The sequence below is a fragment of the Natator depressus genome, chromosome 4 (assembly GCF_965152275.1).
Source record: "Natator depressus isolate rNatDep1 chromosome 4, rNatDep2.hap1, whole genome shotgun sequence".
Classification (NCBI taxonomy): domain Eukaryota; kingdom Metazoa; phylum Chordata; order Testudines; family Cheloniidae; genus Natator; species Natator depressus.
Genome location: NC_134237.1, coordinates 34672289 through 34690914, shown reverse-complemented (window position 1 = coordinate 34690914; position 18626 = coordinate 34672289). Strand labels below are relative to the sequence as shown.

At 40.5% G+C, this 18626-nt stretch overlaps 1 long non-coding RNA gene across 1 annotated transcript; it reads left to right on the top strand.

Annotated features, from left to right (window-relative positions):
- Nucleotides 1–1669: 1669 nt before the first annotated feature.
- LOC141985809 (uncharacterized) lies at nt 1670–10292 on the top strand. The gene is made up of 3 exons (XR_012639025.1): nt 1670–1757; nt 8535–8610; nt 10205–10292. It is a non-coding gene; the product is annotated as an uncharacterized LOC141985809 (long non-coding RNA).
- The last annotated feature ends 8334 nt before the right edge of the window (nt 10293–18626 follow it).

Here is an 18626-nt window from a genome sequence, read left to right as displayed (position 1 = left end):
CCAGTGTCCTAGCCACCAGGTCACACTGCCTCTTTAATAGAAAACAGCCACCTTTGAAAAACCAGAAAAAGAAGATGCTGGAATGCTGGGCTGCAGAAAGCCATTGGAGGGTAAAATTCATGATTGTGATCACATTCTCTTTCCATATGGCAGCCTGGGATGCAGAAGTGGGTTGGGCAGTCCCTGTGGCAAAAGGCATGGGTTCTATGTCCATCTGTGTTACTGAGTTACTGTGCATGTCTCTCTCCCCATCTGTAAAAATATGGCAATACTATCTACCTACCTCACAGGGTTGTGGTAAGGCTTAATTAATGAGAAGGCACTATAATTACAAAGTGTTCATTACGTGTACACAGAAGTGGTTTTCGCTCTCATCCACCTGCCAAAGCTCTTTCCTCCATCTTTGGATGGCTGAAAATTCTTCTTTTCATCCTTTCACCGGTTCAGCTGGAGTCTTGTATACATGCCACATTGGACTGTACTGAAGAAACAGCCTAAATCTCTGAAGGCCAGCTCTTGTAGAGCACGCTAAGTGCTTTCAGCTCAGCAGCAATGGAAACTGTGACTGGCTGGAGCCTTCACTTCAGAACAAGCTGCTCCAGTTTAACTTGTAAGATTTGTGTTCTTGCTCTGTAAGATGATCTCACTTGTTCTGTTTGGAGTGATTTTGTGACACACCCTTCTCTCAGGGGGATCACAGGAAGTGAGCTAAGAAAGGGCTACTCATCCTATGCTCACAAGAGTTTGTAGCTCAGCACAGCTGAGAGATATAGTAGTTCAGTTTAGATTTCTGTAAGCCTGTGGTCTCGACTGCAACATGCCTTGTGTCTGAGGACCTCTTAATTGTGCCAGGGATTTAGTCATCTGAAACAAAATAGGGGTAAAGAATAACTCTCAACGAGGAAGAAGAGGTGAATGGGAAAACAACTGTGGCAAGACAGCTCACATTCTTTTGGATCTATATTAATGGAGTTGAGATAGTATGAGATGGAAAGCTGTATGAGGTCTTCTGTGGCTGTTAGAGCATATGGAGCCCCATTGTGCCTTATGGGGAGTGCATGTTTTGCTTCCTTTTGACTTCCTTTGTCGTAGCTAGTGCCCCAAAGCAGGGTGCAGCCCCTGCATTCAGAGAACAAGGATTGTAACTCTGGCAATGGTGATTCAACAGAAGATGAGGGCGGCTCGTTGGCCCCTTCTCACACTTGTGCACAATGTGCAGGAGCTGACCCCAACCTGGCCCATGGTTTGCAGCCTCTGAGCTGGCATTCAGCTGTGCTGTCAGCAAGCCTTCAGCTCTGTTGTAACCACACAACATTATTTTAAAGGCCTGATTTTCCAAAAGTCAGGCGCATGTCCAACAGGCTTCCTATTTTAGTTACAACGACTGTGACTGCACGTACACACAGACTTCATTTGCAGGAGCAAATGGCTGCTCATACATCTACTGTCTATTTGTACTGGCACACACCCAATTTACACATTACCATGCTAATGGGGCCTAAAAATAAGGCGTGTATGGGTGTGTACACTTTAGTGCCTGACTCTTTGAAAAAACAAAGGCCAGTTCCTTGGCTGGCCTAAACTACACAAGATTTACACCAGCTGAGGCTCTGGCACTCCATATTTAGTGAGGAGCATACATCATAGAGTAATTCAACCACAAGCAAGCAAGAGTTGTAAAAGAAAGCATTGGAATTACATTATAGTATGTTTGCTTTCCGGCAGTGTTGTCAGTGAAGACCACCCTCAGAAGCAAGGTATGTAAATCCCAGCCTCATTTGCTTAATTAGGAGTGAGAATTTGAGGAGTAAAGTCTCCACTGAACACTAGCATCTAAATTATGCTTCATTGAATAAAATAGTCACACACACACACACACACACAGAGCATATGGGTTGCGGCTTGCTTTTTACAGCATCAGAACATTCATTTGTAAAACTGGTTCTCTTGTTATTGTCAAAGTGAGAGATCTCCAGGAAGGTGGTTGACAGATTAGACAAAGGGCCCTGTTCAGTAATAAAATTATTATGCAGGTGTTCTTCAGTTTTCCCTGCAGCATTTGTACATGCCAGATGAACTATGCTTGGGCCTGATACATCTCTACCCCACTGAATTATTGCCATGGAAATCTAGGAGAAGAGCACTTTGTACTAGTGTTTTGAGTGACAATATATGAACAAAAATAGGCATGGGGGGAGGGGAAATAATTTTTGCTCCTTAAAGTGACAGATCACATATTCACTGTATCTATTTGTTATGGAAAATGCTGGTTCTATATTTTGCAGTGACACAATGGCCTTGACTTCAATCTGTGATACATATCACAGATCATATCATCTGTGATACAGTGTGTAGGTGAGCATCATAGCATATTTGGAGAAAGCTAGTACTGCCATGCATACGCAGGGGCATGTCAAAACTAATCCTAGAGGTGGCACAGATGGCAACAGCAGATTATTCATAGATTGAAACTATTTTTCCCATTTATTTCTTTTTCCTCCTTGAGAGTGATTCTTTACCCTTGTTTTGCTTCAAATGACTAAATCCCACTGTTGGCACAATTAAGAGATCCTCTAACACAAGTAGGGTGATCAGATAGCAATGTGAAAAATCGGGACACTTATTTTTTGGGAGTCGAGGAGAGTGGTATAGCTGCCTATATAAGACAAAGCCCTAATATCAGGACAGTCCTGATTAAATTGGGACTTCTGGTCACCCTAAACACAAGGCATGTTGCATTCAAGACTGCAGGCTTACAGAAGCTTGGGAAACACGCATGGATGAGAACTGAACTTAAATGGAAATCAGGAGCCAGCAGGTTAAATTCCCCTTAGATTTGTGAGTTTCATGTGGCCTGAGGTTCATTGAGGACATTGCACATTGTTACAACCAGTCATAGGGCCTGATTCTTCTCTCACAGCAATGGAAATCAGGAGTTGTTCCACTGATGTGAATGGAGTTGTTCCAAAGGAAAACTGGTGTATCTGAGAAGAGAATCAGGCCTGGTAGGTGGAGAATAGGAGGGAGGCGGGAGGCTCCACAAGCTACACTTTAACTGTAAAAGAGCCACATGCGGCTCGCGAGTCACGGTTTGGCCACCCCTGTTCTAGACAGACTGTGGTGGAGTGGACTCTGTGGTTATGCTTCATAGTGTTATCAGTGATGTAGTGAGGTGCATGACAGAGGTCCTGGAAGCAAAATGTAGGTTATTAGGTAAAGGGCTTAAGTCCAGGATCGCTAGGGTAATCTTCTCTGATGTTCTTCCTATTGAATATGAAGGGCTAATCAAGAGGAACAACAGAGGTCTCTTGGTAGGTTTCCGAAGATGGTGGACAGTGGGGTGTTTTAAAGTGATTTTGCACTGAGGAACTTTTGGGGCTCCACTTTAACCAAAGTGGAACCAGATTTCTGGCACAGACAATGGACAAGGGATGAGGATTATTTAATTAGAAATTGGGGGAGAGGTAAATAAGCACTGAGAAGGATTCAGGTGGAACAAAGAAACATGCTAGGAATTAATAGTAGTACTAATTAAATATTCGTTAGTAAAGGATAGGACAGAAATTGCAGCTGCATTGGAAAAGGGACAGATTGATCTTTACACCTATAATGTACTATCTAGTATAATTTCTTGATCATGTCTTCAAAATAGGGGGTAAAGGACTAGCTTAAATAATTTACTTGGATTTTGACTAAGTTCTTCTAAAGAATCTATTATGGCCCTAAGCAATCACAGAGTGAGAGGTAAAGTATTGTCATGGATAAGAAAATGGGTAAGAGACAGGAACAAAAAGTAGAAACAAATGAATGGTAGGGGATTGCTCATTGGAGCTATGTCATTGGTGATGAAGGCTTGTCCGAAATATTGCCTTGGGCATTATGTGAGGTGGACAGATCCCACATGAACCCTGAAAATAATGGCTAACACAGGCAGTGAAGATGCAGGGCAGCCGCTGCACCTAGCTACCTTAGGCGAAGGAAGTCACTGAGAAAGACTCAATGGCTTGGAACGCACCCTGTGAAGCCAGTACTTGTAGACCAGGGAAAGGGTCACCTTACTGTGCCTCCGTTTCATCCCAGTGTGACAAGGTATTTCCTGGGATAATCGTTTGCTCTTGGTTTTTTGACCATGAATAACCTAGTACTCAGCACCAGGGTTAAAGCCCCTACTTTACTTTCAGCGGATCCAGACATTTGTACTAAGGCACCAACATTGGATGAAGTGAAGTGTGCCGTCTCTAAACTGAAAAACGGACATGCAGCCGGTGCTGATGGCATCCCTTCAGAGCTGCTAAAATGTGCTATTGATCCTGTAGCAGAATCACTTCTGGCCATCTTTCGTCTGGTGTGGAGAACTGGAACCCTGCCAACTGCCCAGAAGGCTGGTATTGTGATCTCACTCTATAAGGGCAAGGGACCGCGCAGTGAATATAAGAGCTACAGGCCAATCACCTTGTTCTCCATTCCAGGGAAGGTGTTTGCACATGTTTTGCTGGCATGCCTGGAGCCTTTGCTACATTGGAAGCGTCGTCCCCAACAGTCAGGCTTTACGAGGACCAGGTCCACATTAGATGCAATTTTGGCCCTTCGCTTGTTATCGGAGATACATCTAGAGTTCAGAAAGCCCCTGCACTTAGCGTACGTTGATCTTAAGGCTGCATTTGATTCAGTAGCCCGTATCGCGTTATGGAAGGCCTTAAAGAGCATAGGTGTCCCTACTACTCTGCTTGATTAGAGAGCTGCATAATGGAACCACTGACGGTGTTCATCTGTGGAACCAGATGTCTGAGCCTTTTAAATCATATCTGGTGTTAGGAAGGATTGCGTTCTGGCCCCTGCACTCTTTTGTCGGGCAATGGATTTCACAACGCAGCATTCTGTCAGGCCCATAGGCGTTGAGTTTGGTGATCTCTTGCTCACAGACCTTGACTACGCTGATGACGTTGTTCCTTTAGTACAGAGCCCTGACAGGTTTTGTGAGGCACTCCAGCATGTGGAGGAGGAGTCAGCAAAGATTGGTCTCCATGTTTCATGGTCAAAGACAAAAGTGCCAAATCTAGGACCAGGTCCACCTGTGACTTCAATTTCTTTGAACAACAAAACCGTCGAATCAGTTTCCAGCTTTTGCTATCTGGATTCTATACTTACCAGCTCCTCCAGTTCTCACACAGAGGTTCTCCATTGGATTGGCATTGCAGCATCTGCCATGGGCCATTTACAATGGATATGAAATCAACATCATCTTAGTATGACAACTAAGTTCAGGATTTATTTGAGCTGTATCCTTCCCATACTGTTGTACAGCTGCGAAACATGGACACTATGCCGCTGAGACTGGACAAAGCTGGAGGCTTTCCACACAAAATGTCAATGTCATATATTGGTCATAAAGTGGAATAACTTCATCTGTAATGCAGATGTTTATGGTCGCTAGGGTCTACAGACTACCGGGGCCATTGTCCGCAGGCAGTGCCTTACGCTTTTCAGACATGACGCAAGGATGCCACAAGACGTTCCAGCAAATGCCATTCTCTGGGTGGCTTGTAACATCCAGGATAAAATTCCACCAACCGAGGGGTGGAGGCGGCCCAGAGGCAGACTGCCTATTACATGGGTTCATTAAGTCTGTTCCAAAATTGGACTCTCAGGCCATCAAGCCTTTGCGGTTGTGCAGGAACGGACCAAATGGTGAATGATCGCTACGGCCGACTGTCTGGCTAAGTGTTGAAGACAGAGAACAAGAAGAAGACTTTCAACTCAGCAAAAAGTTAACAATGGGATTCACCAAGGATCCAAACAAAGAAGCAGATGATCTGGTTTCCATTTTTGTGCCTCTAGCATTGTGGACACGAATCATTAATGTCATTTGGACACCTAAGTATGTACCTGATTTGTAGGTGCAATTATGGCACAATCAGGTAGACATCTGGAGTGCAGTTTTCCAAAATGCTCAGGACTGGCTTAACTCTATTCTAACCATTGATTTGAATGGGAGCAGAGTTAAGCCAACATTAAAGGCTTTTAAATGGCATCAATTGTGCTCACAAATACTGTAAGCACACATTTGCACCCTCTAAACTGTTGGGACAAAAGCAGAGGGTAGTCAAGACCAAACTGAAAATCAGAAAAATCAGACCCTATATATTGTCATAAAAATAATTCAGATATTTGATATTGTAATTAAAAATATATACATATGTGTACATACATATATACCCACCATTGTTATTAATTTTATATATTCAAATGAACTCTACCTACAACAACTATCTTAAACTGATCAATGGCATAACTGTCAAGATGCTATATAATTTCTTGAATGCCATTTATTGCATATTTTGGAAATTTAATGATTCTCTATTTCAAAATAATTTTCCATACTGAGTTATAACACAAACCTCTCTATGGGTACAAAACATAGCTCCCAGGTTTGATAGAAAATTAATAGGGTCATAAAATTCAGATATGACTTGTTATTGCAGCTGTACTGTCTGTCTAAAGGACAATTAATATATTAAATAGTTTTACATAGAATAGCCTCTATAAACTAAATTTGTTTGAAATAAGCCTGATGCTACAAAGATGTAGGGGAGGTGTTATTTTTAACATTAGAGGCAAATCATAGCTTCTAGTGTTTGACTTCCCAAATCCCCTTTAAGTTCCTCATTGAGACTCAGATTTGTCTGTTTACCAAATCTTTTTCTCTGTTAAACCAGTCTTCTGGAAGTCCCATAAAATAACTGTCTTTTTATATATTTTCTCTGTTTGGTATATGATTTTCTAATCTTTGCCGGCGCCTTTGTTAATTCCAATCCAAACCATTGAAGCATTTATCATCTTGAAAATGAATTAAAATTCTTCCTGCCATCATTTATACATACATATTAGAAATAATTATTTAAATGCTGATTCAGCAAAACACTTATGCATGTGCTTGACTTTAAGCACATGCTCAGATCCATCCCTATTCACAAAACACTTAAGTTTATGCTTAAAATCCCATGGGATTTATGCATGTACTTGAATACTTTGCTGAAGTGGCTTCTTTGTTACTCGTTCCGTTTAGCTGCTGTATTGTAATTTTTGTGGTTATTAGCCATTATTCTTGGACTAAGTAGTAATGGTAAGTAGTGCACACCCCCATTAACAATTCATACATCTATTACATTTGTGGGCCTTGTTGTATGGCTTGGAACAAGTCACTTCACCCTCCTGCCTCCGTTTCCTCATCTGTAAAATGAGGGTAACAATTACTTATCTGCCTGAGAGGTCCGTTGTGGAGATGTCAATGATGGTGCAGTCCTTCATATTTGTAAAGCACTATGGGCCTGATCCAACTCCAATTAGTCTCAATGGAAACTACTACCATTGACCCCATCCATGGGAGCTGGATCAGGCTCTCTATAAATGCTATAAATATTGTGGAAAGTTAAACTTGTGAGATTTGAAATAAGGACTATGGAAAAATTGACAACAAATCAATCAAAATCTTGAATTTTGGAATCATACAACAATTTCAAACTTTTTTTTTCCTGACAATAGTTTTTGATTTAGTATATTTTTATTTTAAAGGTAGATTTTTCGCTAAAGAAAAATGATTACATTTTGTAGGACATTGGAATATATGAGGGAACAAAGTCTGTTCTCAGTCAGCCCAGTGTAATTCCAGAGTACCTCCACTAAAATCAGGAGAGATATTCTGGACTAGTTGAAAGCAGGACTTAGTCCAGTGGTTTTGAAAATATACTGAATAATATTAAAAAGGGATTTTCGAATACATTTTTAAGTGATAAAAATGTTTTTTGGACACATTGCCAAGTTTACAAATATGAATACACATTCCACATATGGATACACTTTAGTAATCATCATTACAAACCTTATAGTACTACAGATGTCTCCAATAAATAACCCATTCACAAACAATATATTATCAACATAAAAAAACTGTTTCATATACAGCCCCGCAAACTGTAGCCTTCACTTTCAACCTCAGCTTCATGATTAATCATTACCTCAGTGCTCATTTTTCATGGTTCAGCGTTCAGCAATAAATTGAGAGGAAAATGACTGAAATAATTAATATTGCATCTGACAATAAGCAAGGCTGAAAGAGAATTGGCTAGCGACAGCTGAAGACAGCCTGCCCACTGGAAGTTGCAAAAAGTAATAAAATCTGAAGACTTTAAAAAAAAGTTCACATGACAAAACTGCATGAATGGGAAGGCTCACATGTCATTTCTTTTGTGTAAATAGTAAACAGCTGCAGCTAAATGGTTTACCCCTTGAAAGACAATTATTGTTAGGTTAAGAGTCCTGCAGAAGGCCAGTCTAGCTACTGGAAAACAGTGAAATATCATCCTCTGGGCATCTGCTGACACATAGTCAAGAACTGAGTTATGTGATACTGACAGAGTAGGTTTCAGAGCTTCAAAGATGAAATTTGACTAATTAAGAGTGATTTTGGGGGGGAAGTTATTGTCGATTATTGTTTTCAACTAAGAAAAACCTCTTTTCTGGTCTTGATCCCCTAGCTTTTACTCACCCCAGGACCCACTGGCTTCAGTTGACCACTCAAATGAATATGTGCTACTCAAATGTGTAAGCAAGGTAAGGTTCTATGCATCCTGTGTGTTTAGTCTAGCAAGGGTATATGAAAATACTGCACTCATTAATGACCTAAAGCTGCATTCCTTGTGTATCCAAAACTCCTTTTAAATTCATGGGAAGGCATGATCTGACAATGTATTTTTCATTTGTATTTTTAAACTTAATGAGAGTTTTGGCTGCACAAAGTGGCCACATGTGACAGGAATTTGCAAACAACAGTCTTGTAGGGCACAGACTTCATACTTTTGTTCAAACATGCCCTGTTTTCATCCTCTTCCACACAGGCACGTTAGAGATCTGTATCTGACCTGACACAGTATTTGAAGGCTAATAGTATCCTGGCAGATCAGCAATTTTGAGCACTGACTGCTGCCAGGCCCGCAGTTGTACTGCTTGCTCCACTTTTTATGTACAACTGAAGCCTATGTCATGCAAAGTGCCCATAGCTCTCAGTTTAATGGGATTATGTCTCTGGTATACAGGACAGTTGCTCCTGTCACAGAAATTCAAATTTCCTGTATGGCTCTAACTTCAAGCTATGTCACAATAACTTTGCCTAATTTGGTTAGTAACTAATAGAACAGCATGAATGATCCATATATCAATGTACGAAACACTATATGCTTAATTTTCAGTGTACAAAAGGTTGTCTTGAGATCCTGCAGGCTGCTATGAGCTCCTTCAGCAAATTGTCATTCATTTCACATGAAAAGAACATCTTATTTGATTTATAAAATGCACCCAATTATAAAAGCGTCAGGGCAAATGTACATAATGTAATACCACAGCTGAACGGTTAAAAACAAAAGTGAAACAAAAATCTCCTCCATATTCCCTCAGTAGAATTACATTCCCCTACCCCAGGCCAAAGGCTGAAAGAACAGATAGATCTGGAACAGTCAACAACCGGATGATCAGCAAATCTGGGCCTTCTTGGATTAGCTCGAGAGTTGAGGACCCTCTTCTGAGAAGACTTTCACTGTCCCCGGATGTTTAAATCACAAGATTCTTTGTTTGAGTGCTATAGCTGATCTCATCCATATAGGGGCAGTGTCTCAAATAATCAGGACCCACTTTCCTTAGGTTATGTCTACACTGCAATCTGGAGGTGTGATTGCAGCACATGTAGACTATTCCTGAGCTAGCTTTGATATAACTCAAGTAATTATAAAGTGAAGCTGTGGTTGTACAGGTGGCTGCATGGGCTAGCCCCGCCTGCCCAGGACCCATGCAGAGCATATTGTATTAATCCATTCCAGAGGTCACAAAAGCGTGGATAACTCCTTAACAATCTACAGGTTTGTCCTTCATGCTGTTGAAATGGTAGTATGGTGATACTGGTGCTTGATTCAAATGCAGCAAGTTATATTTAGGTGGACGTTTGGGTTAGAAGTCTGGACATGAAATCCTTCACTGGAACCCGGATATTCTGAGGGTACCACAAGTGCCCAGTGCCAGCCATTTTGATGCCAGCTTATCCATGGCAACATGGTGGATTCATTCCTGTGGCCTTGGTGGATATAAATGGGGTTATATTACAAATGAAAACTTGTCTCAGCCTGAGCCTCACTGAACATTTTTGTCCATTGTAAAGGTGCTGCTGGTCAGGAAATGAAAACTTTGGCATAAATGTGCTAAGGAAGTTCACTAATGGAGCCATGCTGCTGGGAACCAGAGTGTGCAGCGGAGAGTGGAGGAAGAGTGCCCCAGAGCCTTTGAAGGTAGTACTGGAGCCCTAGCATTTTCCCCAAGATCCACAAGAGGTTGCAAGGCACCCCACCCCATAGTATGCGGGTGGGGCAAGGAAAAACTGGGGCAAGCGGGTAAATGATTTCTCCTATGTAATGATTTGGGGAAAACTCAGTGAAGAGGACTTCATGAAATTTCCTTCTCCCAGGGTCCCCTCTTATGGATTTTCCTACAGAGAGACTGCAACTTTGGCTGACCTTTATGCAGGGTGCGCAGAAGGTGATGAAAAAGGCCTGGCTCCTTGTGCCCTTTCATTTGTGCCCCACCATAAGAGTCAGGCACAGTCTGGCCCATAAGGAGTCATTTTAAAAAAAACTTGTAGACTGGCATGTGTGAGAGAAAATACAGAAAAAACAAAATTGATTATTTAAATTATATCTACTAATGAACATGTTAAATTTAATTACCGTAAACATTTAAAAAGTGTTAAAAGTGTAATTGTTAGACAGCACCTTATGAAAAAGGTTATGTCATTTTAGCTGACATTTTGCTTCAGAATACAGAATATTAGAATAAAAAGCAATTTCTCTTTCTCAAAGTTTGAAAGCAAGTCATTCAAAACAATCTCTTAAACGCAAAATGTGCTGTAGGACCTCTGACCTATTTTGGGGTATATTTAATATAGCTGGAGATAGTCGTACTGTTCTCAATTTAAAGGAGATTTTAAGATCCTCTCAGTTCTGTCCCAGGCTATTGTACTTTAGTGTTCCATCACATCAGCCAACTCCAACTTTTAGAGGCCTTTCTGTACAGAAAGCTTTCTGCAAGTTTTCAAAGTGTCCTAAAAGTGGCACCTACAAAAAAGTGCACACACACCAGCTGCATAAGCAAAAGCTGCATTTATAACTCATTTTTGCAGGGGTAAAACAGGCCCTTGTGCTTGAGCGTATCCACTCTGCATACGTAAGTGCTGGATGGTACATGTACATATACACTTGAGGCCCACTTAGCATCTCACACCAGTTTTACACAGATGTAAATCTGTGGATTTTCTTGGCCTTACTTACTTCAGTGTAAATCAAGAGTAAGAGGTGAATCAAGCCCTTCACTCCAATAATGTACACATACAGGTTTTACATGTGACTTACGCACCAGTCTTTGAAAATTTGACTCACAGTAAGCACAGTGAGGTAAAGTCCATGTTATAGTAAACTTTAGTAATATTTCTGATTTTCCTTCTTTTGCCTACTTTGTTTGCCTTTGAGAGCTATATGCTGTCTGCATGCACAACTTTCATTGATATCAGTGGGAGTTCTTGCATGAGTCAAAGGCAATAGTATGGCCCTTAAAGAAGAAATTTCATACTCGGGGACACTTTCAAGCACATCAGAATTAACAGAGAGCTATTAACTGTAAACCTTTAAAAATATTTCTGTTTACTATAGCAAGCTCACTATCAAAAGTCCTGTCTCCTCTCAGCAGCTCAACTTCTCTTACTTCATCTCGCAAAGAAGTCATAACGCTATATGTACACAACACTACAATCATTTTATGGAAATACAGTAAAGCCAAGAAAACATTTGAGAGAGACACATTTTAAATTCCTTATGTTTATAATTTCACAAGGCATTGGCTAAATAAATGCTTTAGTGTATACATGTTCTCTTCCTTAAAATTTGCTACAAGTGGAACAAGTCTGTCTTTAATACTAGCGTAATATATGGTCTTTTTCTCTTTTTTTTGTTCTCTCTTCAAAAGATCACAGAGGAAGGACTTGAAAAGGATTTTCTGGATCACATGGGGGCAAATCCTGCCTCTGCTTTCTGTAGCAGCAGAACGGGTGTAGCTCTACTGTGCCAGCGGGAGGGTAAGATACAGGGAACAGAGATGGGCTCCAGTTCTGCAGGGCTCCTTATGTGACAGCCTGCAAGCAGGTGTGGGTGGGGCCAGAGGATTTTTGGTTTCCTGTAGCAAGTGTGTGTAAGGGAATGACGTTACTTTGCAGCCACTCTATAGACTGGAAGGGGGAGAATCCTCTCATCGCACATCAACCTAGTACCCTGGTTAGCTATTTGGCTGGTGCTGGCTTGAGGATCTGGACCACAGTCCAATACGTAACCTGCATCCAAATCTTGCAGCTGGTCCCTTCCTTTACAATGGCCCAAATGAAAAATCATGGATAAGAACACCTTGATCTGTTAGGGGCGTTGAGGGAATTTTGTTTGAACTCATCCGTAATCCTCATACTTATGAGACACACTGTTTGGAGGTTATGGACCTGACTCCATAATGGTGAGAAATCAGGAGTAAGTCAATGTAGTTACCTTCGGGTGAAACCAGTGTCAATGAGATCAGAATCAGGCCAGTGAGTTCAGTCAAGAATCCTGGATGTCCTTTACCACTACACCCTTACCAAGAAAGCCCTGCCTCAGGAGCAGTGGAAAAGGCTTTTTATTTCCCACTCCCCAGTTATACAGTCTGCACTCTTGTTTATCGGTGGACAACATGGTAGCAGCACTACTTTGCAGGGCTTTCAGCAGGGCAGCTGCCTTGATTGCAGCTTGTCCAGAAAGCAGCAGCATATATGCTTACTAGTCTGAGCAGCTATGACCACATGAGCCCCTATGTTCTTCACAATGACAGTCCTGGCAATAGCTGACATCTCACTATTGAGCTCTGTTCTGATAGGGGCCCCACCATTACCTCTCTGGTCAGCAGACAGTCATACCTTAGCTATAGAACTTGCTGTCCCTCAATATCTAGCTCAATTGACCTTTTAACCACTTTTGTAAAAAACACATAGAGACTCTTATTTCAAAATGTTAGGACCACTGCAAGTGTCTTACTTATTTCCTAGCTCTTGTCTCCTCTTCCTCTTTTGGGATATGACTCTTGTTTGAATTTTAAAGACTAAAAATGTTCTAATTCTATTAATTTTAAAAAATATTGCATGATACAAGAAGCACCCTGTTTGTTCAAATGCTCACATCTGTATTTACTGATAACCTAAATTAAGTTATTTAAAGTTAGAGCAAAGGAGCTTCCCGGATGGCACATCAAATCTGTATGTAACCCCGGAGTTCCATCTTTTGCTCTTTATAAAGCACAAAGAAGAAAAATAGAACCATATTCTTCTACCGGTGAGCTCAGAGCTGCTCAGTGAAATACAACAGTTTGGGAAATGGAAATACTTTCAGATAAGTTAACAAGCTCACAATTTTTGTCTGTAAACTATATTTTGCTTTGATGAAAGATTTTAATTTAAGCTTAGACTATTTTCTTCATGTGCGAAGCCAAACAGCAGCATTTCGCTAGCTGGTAGATTAAACCAGTGCACTGCATGTTCTGCTCTTCCATTGCTGGTTCTTAAATCACCTCACTCATAGCTGGTGTGTGCCTGAGTTGTGAAAAGCAAGCTGTTCTTTTGCAAACATGCCATTTTATAATGAAAATGTTAATGAAAAAATTGTGTTTTCCCAATATTTTGGCAACTTTTGATTGATTAGCTAGAAAATATGACAGGTTTCAGAGTAACAGCCGTGTTAGTCTGTATTCGCAAAAAGAAAAGGAGGACTTGTGGCACCTTAGAGACTAACCAATTTATTTGAGCATAAGCTTTCGTGAGCATCCGATGAAGTGAGCTGTAGCTCACGAAAGCTTATGCTCAAATAAATTGGTTAGTCTCTAAGGTGCCACAAGTCCTCCTTTTCTTTCTAGGAAAATATGTTGTCATCTTTGAAACTTTAGGTACAATCCTGGTCCCAGTGAAGTCAATGGCAAAACTCCCATTGACTTTGATGGAGCCAGAATTTCAGCCTTTTATTTGTATCTCCACTTTTATGGGCCTCGTGTGAAAGTGAGAATTTTGGTGTAACTTTATGTAACTTTTCTTTGGAAAAGATGTGAATGCTTCCTGAAAATTCTTGAACGAAGAGTTGAAAGCAAGGGTATGCAGTATGGCATAGAAGCAACATCTTCTTCAAGGTCAGAGGGGGCCATTATGTCAGGATGTTGTGGTCTGGGTAAAAATTTTATTCAGTAATGTTGTTGCCACAAGTTTGACGCTTGATCCACAGACCACTGAGGACAATGAAAAGATTCTCAGTGACTTCAATGAACTTTACATCAGGCCTGAGGTGTGCAGAAAAACAAAACAAAACAAAACTTTACTTTTAAAGCAGCAAAGTAATATTTTGCTTGTATTTTGGATTAAATTCTGGCCAATTTGAGACCGCTACAGTCTGCAATTAAGATCTATAAACAATCCAAGGCTACTACAGAAACAGGAAAGTTTAGTGAGGCTGTTTCCCCTCATTTGTTCATAGCACAGCATACAAGACAACAATAATGAAGGGAAACAACTTTGTATTTATTATTGTGGCCAAGATGCTTGTAATAAATTATGGAGGAAAAAAGGTTTAGGAATAATTGACTGAAAAACAAATGTCAGTTAAAGTAAACACAGCAGATTCTACTAAACCTATTTGCAAAAATGTCAAAGGAGTTGAGTTGTTTTCCTTCACAATATTTGTAGTGGTATAAAAGGACTGTGGTTTAATTAAATTTTCCCACAGAGACTAGGTATTCCACTAGGTGTCACTCTGAGACCTTGCTAAGATGAAGGACAGCAATCTTATTAAAAGATGCAGTATCCCCCATTGTGAAGATTAATGGGCTGAAAGCTGGTTCTATTTCCTCTTGCCACAGAAGTAGCAATCAGTCAGGGCTATGGTACCAGGGTAAATCAAACATACTGATTTACTGGAGTACAACAATCTGCCAGGAACAGAGTTGCAATCCAGAAATGTTTAAAAGCACTGTTTACTAACATGGATCATTTAACTGAGGGTAACTTTCTAAATTGCTGTAAAGGGATCATGTAACCTTTAGATGCAATTCATCCCTATGCAAAGCCCAATGGCTCAGGTTTTGTTCAGGGAACTCCATGGGAGTTGGGGAAGAGAGGATAAAATTCACCTCTAAAAACTCACAAGTGGGCAATGGCGCTTCAGGCCTCTCTATATGGCATTTTTGTACTGGATCCATTTAAGTGCTGATCCAGCAGCCTTCCCACACTTATCCACCCCCTTTGCATCTTTTTATTTGGACCAGTTGCAAAATAGCCCTTTTCGTCTTGCAGGGAACATATGAACCTCACATGGACACTCTATGACGTTCTTGCCCCTTCAAAGAGAGGTGTGGTTGGAGCAGACAGCCTCTGAACCTAGATGGTGGGGTTTCCTTTCTGGTAGATGACTGTTCAGTCTTATTTAAAACACCAAATAAAACAGAAAACAGCATAAGCAATCAGGGTTTCCTTAAGCAACATTTTTAGGTGTTGAAGGGGTAAGTGAAATATAGTTATCTCCTTTTAAAATCAGGTGGAAGGAGAATGGGACAAGACAGACATATGCCAGTGAGGCAATACATTCGTCCTCAGAATGCCAAAAAATCCGCCTCTTTCGGCCCACTCCAAAAAGGCACGATATTTAATGAGAAGAAAAAAAAATCTGGCACATTTATTTCTGTGTTTGGAGCAAGACCTCCACATGCACCTACACTCAGCTGTTGTAATCACACAGAACAACCAGCTGGGACTGAAATGTCTAGGAAAAGTTAAAAAAAAACAGAAAAGTGCAAAGAAAGAAATATGCCTGTGCATTAAACACCCTCAGTCCCCGCCACTGCTAACCATGCCTCTTTCCAAAGCTCCAGCAAGCTGCATACTGTTTGTGTTGTAAACAAGCAGCAGCTTTTGCACCTCTGCACATTCGCTTACTAAACAGATGAAAACAATGGAGCTCAATTAAAAGTAGATTAGCCACACATGTACCAAAGGAATGTGTACTTAGCTGACTATGGTGAATCTGGATCCAGCGAAATCCCCTGATGATGCTGTTGTGGCATGTCCGCCTAGGCTTTATTGGTATCACATCCAGGCACAGTGGTACTTATGGATCCTCTGGAATACGTTAAATTGATCATATAATAACTGAAGGGCAGATGTTGCAATAAGCACAAGTTTGCTGCAACTGTGCAGATGGGTTGGTAGATTATCATGGGAATGGAAGCATCATTAATGGGTTCTTTTCCATTATTGTTTGGCAGTGCACCATATGTGCCACTGATCTTGTTGGAAATTCCCTTTCTGGTACTGAAAATGAAGGTGGCACAAGGGAATGAGAGAGACAGTCAATTATGCACAACCCTATGGAGAGAATTTCTGAGGGACTTTCCATTTATAACTTTTTAAAAAATGATAGAGGAAAAGTATAACACCGGAAATGGATGAACAGATTGTAACTTACATTCCATGACAGTTTCAAGGTTTCCTTTCAATGTTGTGTTCTTACCCGAGGTAAGTTGTTTTGCCACAGATAAATTTACTAAAACAGAGTTAATCAGAGCTATAAAGGCTAATATTATCTGTAAAGATATTGGGCCAAATTATCTCTGCTAAAACTCTACTAAACCCTGAGAAGCATTTATCAATAACTAAAAGCAGAGCTCAGTTCAAACCAAAACATCAGTTCCAAACAATCCTGAATTTGGAGCATTTGGAATTCAAAAGTCAGATCAGAATTCTGCACATGAAGCCAAGCTTTATAATGAGTTGAACCAAAGCTCTTCTATTGTTACCAAAGTGAAATGGATTTAGAGCAGCAACTGGATTTTTACTTACTAGAGTTGGTCAACAAGTGAGAAGATGATTTGAAAATCTTTGAAGTTGCTTCTGTTTAGCAAGGGTCAAAACGGATTTATTTCCCATTTTTATATACTTTTCTGTGATTTTTTAAAATTAAAATGTGTATAAAAATAGGCATTTAAAAATCTTTTGCTTACTGAAAACCCAGTTTTCAGTAAATGAAAAATTCAGAAAACAATTTCAATTAAAATCTTGATGAAAATGCAGAAAATATCTATAATGTTGACAATTTCTCACAAAAAGTTTTTTAATTTTAAAAAGCCATGTTTCAGCCATAAAACTCTTTGTGTGAAAAATTTACAAACAGGTGCATTAGTTACCTTTTCATTTCCTATGAGAAGCTTGGGATCCTGAGGTATTGTTAGGCCACAGTATCACCATGGCCCTGAAAGAAGGGTTCTGGTACCTAGTATTTGGTTTCATGGAAAGTCTGTTTGGTCTTTTGAGCATAATAATATTACTATGCATGTCTATAATTTGTAGCAATATCCAAACCACAGTACAAATAATTAATTAGTCCACGCAATAGCCCTATAAAATAGATATTAATTTGTTCACACAGATGGATTAGCTGAGTCATAGATTAAGTGACTCCCCATTTTCATAGAGCAAAATGTTAGTGGTGGAGTTAGAAATACAAATCAGGAATTCTGACTTTTCTAATCACTCCACTCCCTTTTCTTATCGGTGTTAAACTTGACATAAAATTCCCATATTTGTTTTAATTAATTAATAAAAAAATTAATACTTTTTAAAGAGCCCCTTCTGGACAACTGATACAGAATTTCATAGAGAATAATCTTTCTAAAGAACTTTTGAATCACCCTACAGATTTTATGAGAGAATTATGTTCTTTCTATAGAATTCTAGAGGTTGGTTTAAAACTTCAGTAGAAAGAAATCATTGTCTATTAAATTCTGTTTTGGAAATCCTGGCCCCACTGAAGTCAAAGGGAGTTTTGCCTTTTATTTCTATGGGGTCAGGCTTTTACTCTAAGTTTTTAGAGTCACTTCTAAATGTAACCCTTCGGCCAGGTGGAGCCAGCAGCAACCAGGGCTGGGTTTAATATGTAGGGGTTCCTTTCCATCAATACAACACAGAGCTGGCTTGATCCCCGACCCAGTAACCTGGGAAAATTACACAACACCCCTGGTTGCTTCTGAGAGACAGTACTTCACCACATGCAAGCACAGAGTCTGAATGTAGAAAAGAAACTTTTAATAAAAGGAGGGAAGTAACTTGGCATTAATTTGGGAAAACGCTGCAAACAGGGTTCATAAACATAAACCATGAGCAAAAGACCCAGTCCCAAGTAAGTTGGACAGTGTCCTTTTACCCTCAGGTTCTTAAGTCCAGCAACTCAAAAGTCCTTTTCATGTGCCCGACCCTTCTCTGCACCCCACTCACAGTTGCTGTCCTTGGTCAATGCAGATCCAGAGTTCAGAGGTGCATCTGCAGAGTTCACCTCCCACCCTGGATGGAGGGGGGTGTGTGCAAAAAGGCACCTTACTCACTCCACTGCTCAGGCACTTGCTCGCCGCCCCTTTCTGCAGGGCTTTGCTCTGGCACTCTCCACCAGCCGCCCCACTGGCCGCTCACCGGCTGCTCCTGCTGGCCACCA